At 43.4% G+C, this 7,217-nt stretch overlaps 1 long non-coding RNA gene across 1 annotated transcript; it reads right to left on the reverse strand.

Moving 5' to 3' along the window:
• Positions 1 to 2,479: 2,479 nt before the first annotated feature.
• Positions 2,480 to 5,659, reverse strand: LOC120103518 (uncharacterized). The gene is made up of 2 exons (XR_015622919.1): positions 5,460 to 5,659; positions 2,480 to 2,807 (listed from the first exon to the last, which is right to left on the reverse strand). It is a non-coding gene; the product is annotated as an uncharacterized LOC120103518 (long non-coding RNA).
• Between the last annotated feature and the right edge of the window lie 1,558 nt (positions 5,660 to 7,217).

Raw genomic sequence — 7,217 nt, forward strand, 5'->3', positions numbered from 1 at the left:
ATGAGTCTGTTTGAGATACAACTAGAACCTTCCCAATCTTCAGTCTGTACTGACCTCACCCAAGCTTGTTATCCCTAATCTATTCTTATGCTTCATTCCTTAAGCAGTTTTCTGTTTTCCTCTGATTCCTACAAATCTTTTCTTAACACCGTCTCTGGAAAATAGAAATATTATTCACAGTCAGGAGATAGTCACCTCCCAATATTCCTTCATTTTAGTTTGTCTATAAAGCCCACACAGACACTTGCAATTTTGTTGATATCTCCCTCTCCCTCTTCCATGAATGTTCAACCATGAATACATGATACTGTACTCCTTCTCTTCGAACACTAAACTCACAGCCTTTGCCTGCAAATCCCACTTCCACAATTAACATCCCCAGGCTCTTCCCCTAATTACCTCTTATCTTGTAAACCTCCCATTTAGTGGCTAACTCTTGAGAAGTTCTTCATATACAGGTTACCTAATAGAGTTCTTCAGTATCTCTCCACAGTGTAGTTGTGACTCACAGGAAGGAGTCACTGTCTCATGGTTCAGGGAGTAGAATTTACCAGGTCTGGCAAGGTAGGAGTGGTGAATTTACCTCCTGTCTCTAGAAGCAGGGGTGTGAATCTTTTGCAAATCTTGGTGGATCAGAAAGTAGAGATCTTAGGTTTAACCCAAGTCCAGGTTATCACCACCTAGCTCCACCCCTACGAGCCTAATCCTTGTGTCTAAAAGGCTCTACAATCTTCATAACAGCACTACTCACATGGGGAATATATGATCCTGTGGGGGACATTTCACATCCAAATCACAATAACATTGACTAAAATACAACCATGCGAATGGCCTTCCCTTCAAACCTAAGCTTGGAGTTGGAGACCAGCAGAAATAAATGTGACCATTTTCTGCCCAAGACAATAATCATGTGGTGAACAGAGCAAAGACTAGCAATGCCATACCTCAGACTTGTTGTCTATAAATTAGAATAATACAGTCTGCTTTATAGAATTATGTAATTATTTGACCACCACCCAGCAAGTTAGTAATAAAGATGGAATTAGAAGTTTGACCTCTCTTACTTCTGGTTTGTTTCATGCTGTCTGCCTGAGTAACTGTAGATGTGTTTACATCTATGTCAATAGTCCTATGGCAAGCCCTGCAATCAACTGCCATTCACTCAGTAGCAACTTAACTCAGCAAGATGACATAAGGAGTCTGGAAGTTTCTTCATCTGTGGCTGTGTACCTGCAGTGAAAATCACCCCATTTTGTATCACCAAACATTCTGCTTTAAGCCATAAGACTATGACCAGATGGTATGAACAGCTGATTCTCCTTAGAAAACGTGGTAAGAAAAGGCAGGAAATAGAAGAATACAAAAATACTTTTCCAAGTTTGAGGGAGGAAACAGAAGTTGTGCAGAAGAGAGTAAAAACTCCACTTTAAGATGATTAGGCTGAAGCTCAAAGATTTACAGCAAAAGCTATACATAACAATGCCAAGGGTACCATAGTTCCCCCACAAGCATCTCTCTAGAGCAGAGGTTCTCAATGGACCTAATGCTGCAACCTGGTAATACAGTTCCTCATGTTGTGGTGACTCCCAACCATAAAATTAGTTCTGCTTCTACTTCATAACTGTAATTTTGTTACTGCTATGAATTGTAATGCAAAATATCTGACCCTCGACCCCAAAGGGATTGTGACCCACAGATTGAGAATCACTGCTCTAGAGGAAGGAAATTTGCCCAGCTGAGCTAGCATCAAAGCTAAGTGAGCACAAGTTAATAGAAAATAGAAGGTAAAGAGGAAGACCTTTGCTGCCCTCATTGAACCAATGTCATGGCAACTTCCTGATGCTGGTTGTTTCTACTTCTTTCTGACTGGTATATAAAACTTGTATATATATACATATACATATACATATACATATACATATACATATACATATACACATACACATACACATACACATACACATACACATATACATATACATATACATACATATGTGTGTGTGTGTTCATGTTCACACATGTACACACACATATGTTCAGAGGCCAGGAGAAAACATTGGTTGTCCTCAGGCACCACCTACTTTGTCAATGAGCCAGGCTTTCTCATTGGCCTAGAATTGCCAAGAAGGCTAGGTTGACCATAGGGATCAATGCATGACTCTGTCTCTCAGCAGCAGGATAATAGGAGAATGCCATCATGGTGGGATTATTTTATATGGCACCTAGGAATCTGTTTTAGTTCCTCAAGCTTGCCTTTCTAACTGAACTGTTTCCCTAGCCCAGCCTTTTTTATTCAATTAAAACTGATGATGGTCTAGTAATGTGTGTCTTGGAATGCATTGAACCAGCATTTGCTGACAATCTGCTGGGATCAGGGAGCAGACCCTAAGAAATAAGCACAGGATAAGCCTCTCACTCTCATTATACTTCAGCAATATTGCAACCATCATCTCTTGTTTGTAAAAATAAAGGAGGATCAGAAAATTTAAAATCTTTTATGTGAAGAAGTGCCAGGGGGTTTACATTGACTTAGTGTGATGCTGAAACTCATTCATTGGGAAAGAGGTTCATCCATCGATGATGATGCTGAAAGAGCTTTGCTCCTGGATTCATTTGATCTCTTTGTTCTGTTTGTTTGTTTGTTTGTTTATGAGACCCATGCTTAGAGAACCCACTTCCAGAATGCTTCCATGTTCTTCTATGTTGCCAAGAAGTGGGGATGCATGGGTGAGCCCTCAGGGAGCACAGCAGGTCAGCGATCCATCAGTCAGCCATAGGTTCCAGGGCCCATTTCTTCTGGTACATCACTGGCAAGAGAACAAGTGTTAATTATTCTACTTCCAGTGTTCTACAGAGACAGCAGTGAGTGTGCAGAAAGACAGGCAGTGCATGTGATCAGCTCCAGTCACAGGAGCTTCTCCTCACAGGAAGTCACCACACCATATCACTATGGGGATGGGAATCTGTGCCAGGGGTAGCAGGGTGGCAGCTGCCTAGAAACGCATCCAAGTGGCACAGTGATCTGCCTCTCTGGTTTCATGCTTCTCTTTTGTCTCAGGCCTTGGTTTCTTCTTTGCTTTTCTCTCCTTCTCCTTAGCATCTTTTATATTCACCTTCCCTATGCTGTTCTTCAGAAACTACTGATTCCTTCCTTCCCTTCTTTCTCCTTCCCTCCCTCCCTTCTTTCATTGTTTCTTTCCTTCTTTAATTCTCTCTTCAACCAACCTAAGCATACTAAGTAGTTACGTGTTTTTCTGCATGGTACCAGCAGAAATAAACAGAACACTCCTGTACAAGACAATCATTGCAAAGACATTATACATCCCTCATTTTGTAGAAGGCCAGAAAATGGGAAGGTATGTGTCAGTTAGTGGTAGATCCAGAACTAGCACTCTCTCCCTTGACAGTCATTACTACTTTAGTGCACAAACTCCACTAAATAATGTAATTCTTCTTCGTGATGCAAGCTGGTCCTGCTGAGAGACTTGACTGAAGACTTTGCACACACGCATAGCAGTTCATCTTCTACCTCCTCACCTATTCTCTCCTTCCCCTCCTTCTTCTCTTGTACCACCATCCACTCACCTACTTAGCCCACTTATCGGTGCTGATGGCTCAAAGCGATCAATGGCCAACGATGCTCTTCTTAATCCACATTTGTGTTCTAAGAAAACAGAGGTCTAATGGTGGAGTGGAAATCTGTGAGGCTTTTCACCTCAGATCCTGCATGGAAGTAGAGGGGAAACCTGCAGACACAGACACTCTGCCACTTTCACCTCACAGGACTATGCACTGGGCCCCGCTATTGTTAACTAAGAATTATGGGGCAAGAATGCACTGGTCTGTAGTGTGTGTCTCTACTTCTTTTCTCTTTCTTGAGATAAAGCACCTGAGAGAAACAATGAAATGGGAGAAAGATTCCTTTTGGTTCATAACTAAAGAGGTTATTTCTACCCATGAGGGAACAGAGACCTGGGATTCCTCTTGATGGACTGAATCTTAATGGGTTCGGAAGCAAGACCAGGTAATGCCAGCACTCATCATTTTGTCCCACTCTCCTACTTATTCAATCACAAGTCCACACACATGAAGGTGCCCATACATTTAAGGTGGGGAGGGGAGGGTCTGCCCTGGAAATATCTTTGTGGACACACCCAAAGATGTACCTTTTAGTGTCCTTGACATTTTTCAATCTAATCAATTTGACAGTTAAAATTGGCTATCACAAAAGACCTGGGTAGGAATTTAGAATGTCAAGGAATGTTTTTTAGGCCCAGAAAGAGAAACAATTTGCAGAGTCACAGCCTGTTCCATGAGAAGTCTGAACTAACTACATTGTCCCTCTGTCTACTCCAGAGCACTGTACACAGGAGAGACTCGTCCCCTCTAAGAAGGCAGGAAATGATGGATGCCTCTATTTGTTTCTCCCCTCTGTATTTGTTCCTAGCTTCGCTTCCTGTTTGCTTACAGAAAAGCTAAATTGTGCTGAATTTTCTGGGATCCCTCCAGATTTAGCTAGGTCTGAGATCTCCAATATTCTCCCCTCCATTAGCTTGGAGAAAAGCTTTCAAAGAGCCCTGAGATCTTGTACTTACTGACCCTATTTTCTTTTTACCACTGGCAGGGTACCAGGCTAACTTTGACAGACAACATTTTAGGTGTTTCCACCACACCCTGACAGACTCCCACAGGACTTCCAAAGAAGCACAGAAGAGCTAGATGTGTTGTTCCTTTGGCTGTGGCTGTGTAGCTGTGGGCCAGGCCCGGATGTACTCAAAGGAAGAGTGGATAGACAGAAAGAGAGTAGAGGAAGTTGGAGGTGGCAGGAGGAGGTGGGCCCATTTCTCAATACTCTAGTCAGCCATTGTAAATATGGCATGTGCTTCTAGCTTTGCCAAAACCAAGAGGGTAGCATTTGCCTGCAAATTCCAGGGAACTGAAGCGACATAGCAACTCTGTGTGAGCCAATGAGAGCAGCAGTCTTCTTGGCTCTCTGGGAAGATGACTTTTAGGATATTTTTCCCTCCAGGAAGAAAAGAGGACAAAGGCAAAGAGTATGAGGCACAGCACGAACCTGCCTGGGCTGTGAGATCAGAAGCACAGCGCCTACCACCTATGTAAAGCTGGCAGAGACTTTAGTTGGCTCAGCTAGCCAGAGTATCCCAGGCCCCTTGAGTAAGTTCCTTCATCTTCGTGGGTACCATCTCATGTGTGTACTGACTGCAGACAGCTATTCAGCAAGATCGCTTTGGATATCAGAATCACCTAGCGCAGAGCTAGGTGACAAGGATGGACATTATGAGGAAGAAAAAGAGGTCTGTGACAGATGGCCCTCCAGATAGTTAGGTACTTCTGGACAGCATACTCTTCTAGGCTGCTCATCACTGGCAGACAGAGTCCTTAGCCTGAGAAGCTGCTGTGTTTCAGTGTGTGCCTGAGGAAGCACCCAGAATACTCACCAGATGGGTGTTGTATAAATAGCATCATTGCCCACTGTTCTCGCTGTCCAAATCTCTTCGTCCAAGCAAGGTCTTCTGTGTTTCTCAACACAATTGGCTATGGCCTCTGGTCACCCTTCACCATGTCCCTACTTCAGGGATCCAAGAACTCCTGCAACTCAGGGCTCCAGGCTGCCACCACCTCGGCAGTGTGACAGTGTGTTCAATCAAGAGAGCAGCCTCAGGATCCGGAAACACGCTGAGCAGATCCAAGTCTGCAGCAGATCCAAGTGTACAGGCGCGTCTCCATCTGGCCAAGTGTCTTCTGTCTGGGACACGACCACCCACGCCATTCTTCCTGATCAAACAGTCGGGCTTGCAGTGAATCAGCTCCCGTGGTGGATGAGCAGAGCCCACTCTCCTTCTGAGGATGGAAGGTCTGTCTCCCAAACAAGCAGGAAGTGTAGGCCGTGCAGCCCTCTCCTCCTAGATGCCAGAACAACAACTCATTCCCCAGAAATGGATGAATTTCTTCTGTCCTTGTTTTAGCCTCATTTGCTTTCATTATCTTGGAAAAATGTAGTTCAAAGGAGATATGGAGTGGGGAGTCAGGTAGCTTTGCAACAGGTTATGATTTCATCATTAGGAAGTATACAACCTTGGACTTCTAACGACTTCTCCTGCACTCACTTACTCATTTTTACTATACAAATAACAGTGCCTTCCCATCCTACCATAGAGCAACCACTCCTCCACTCAAGACTCAAGAGATAGGAACCAAAGTGAAAGGTTCGTCCCAACAGAAAGGCACCACCATTACTGTAACTTTCAAGTTCCAAGAGAGGCATTCTGGTTTTGATCCCTGACGTGTTCCTTATCTATGTCACCTGAAAGTAAGTCAGAGGCTAAGACCTGAACAGATTGGCCAGAGAGAAGGAGTAAGTAGGAAAGGAGGTTGGTTTCATTGGGGTTTTTGTTTGTTTGTTTTTACATAGGTACATGTGGTATATACACATTAACATGTATATAGCATATATGTGTGTGCAGGTATACATGCAGAGACGAAGCTTGACATAGGAGGTCTTCCCATGTCACTCTCCATCTTGTGTACTGAGGCAGGGTCCCTCTTCCTGAACCCAGAGCTAGCTAGTTCAGCTACTCGGCTTCCTTACTATGAGCTACAGGTGGGCTGCAACACCCTCCAGGCTGTAACATGGGCTCTGGGAATCCACATTCCATCCTCGCATTTAGCAGGGCAAGTGTTTTACATGCTGAGCCTTCAGCCCAGCCACAGAGTGAAATTATACAGTTTTCCCCACTAAATCCCTTCTGTAGCCATGCATACTCTATGTGTGCCTCAATGGAGAGATAGAGAGCCTCATCTCTGCCAGACTCTGATGTATGTGTCAGACTTGAAATGATGTAAGATCTTCCAGGAACAGAGAGTGAAAAGAGGAGACTGTAGCATAGAGTGTGATATATGAGACTATAAAGGAACAAGTAGTAGACACCTTTCTCTAAGGATCTCATAACAACTTTCCCAGACAGACACTGATCAGATGCTGTAAGGACTTAACCAAGGTGAAAAACAGTAACCTGTGTGAGCTTTACTCAACTCAACTGTGTTTGATTCTGAAAACTATTCTCCTTCCCAGGCTTGTGAGCAAGCCTGGTTGGCTGGACTGGAGGAATAATAATAAAAATAATAATGATAATAATAATAGCAGCTATTATTTAATAATTAACAATATAAATATTATTGGTGTTTAATAATAATAA

The sequence above is a fragment of the Rattus norvegicus genome, chromosome 6 (assembly GCF_021556685.1).
Source record: "Rattus norvegicus strain SHRSP/BbbUtx chromosome 6, alternate assembly SHRSP_T2T, whole genome shotgun sequence".
In the NCBI taxonomy this organism is placed as follows: Eukaryota; Metazoa; Chordata; class Mammalia; order Rodentia; family Muridae; genus Rattus; species Rattus norvegicus.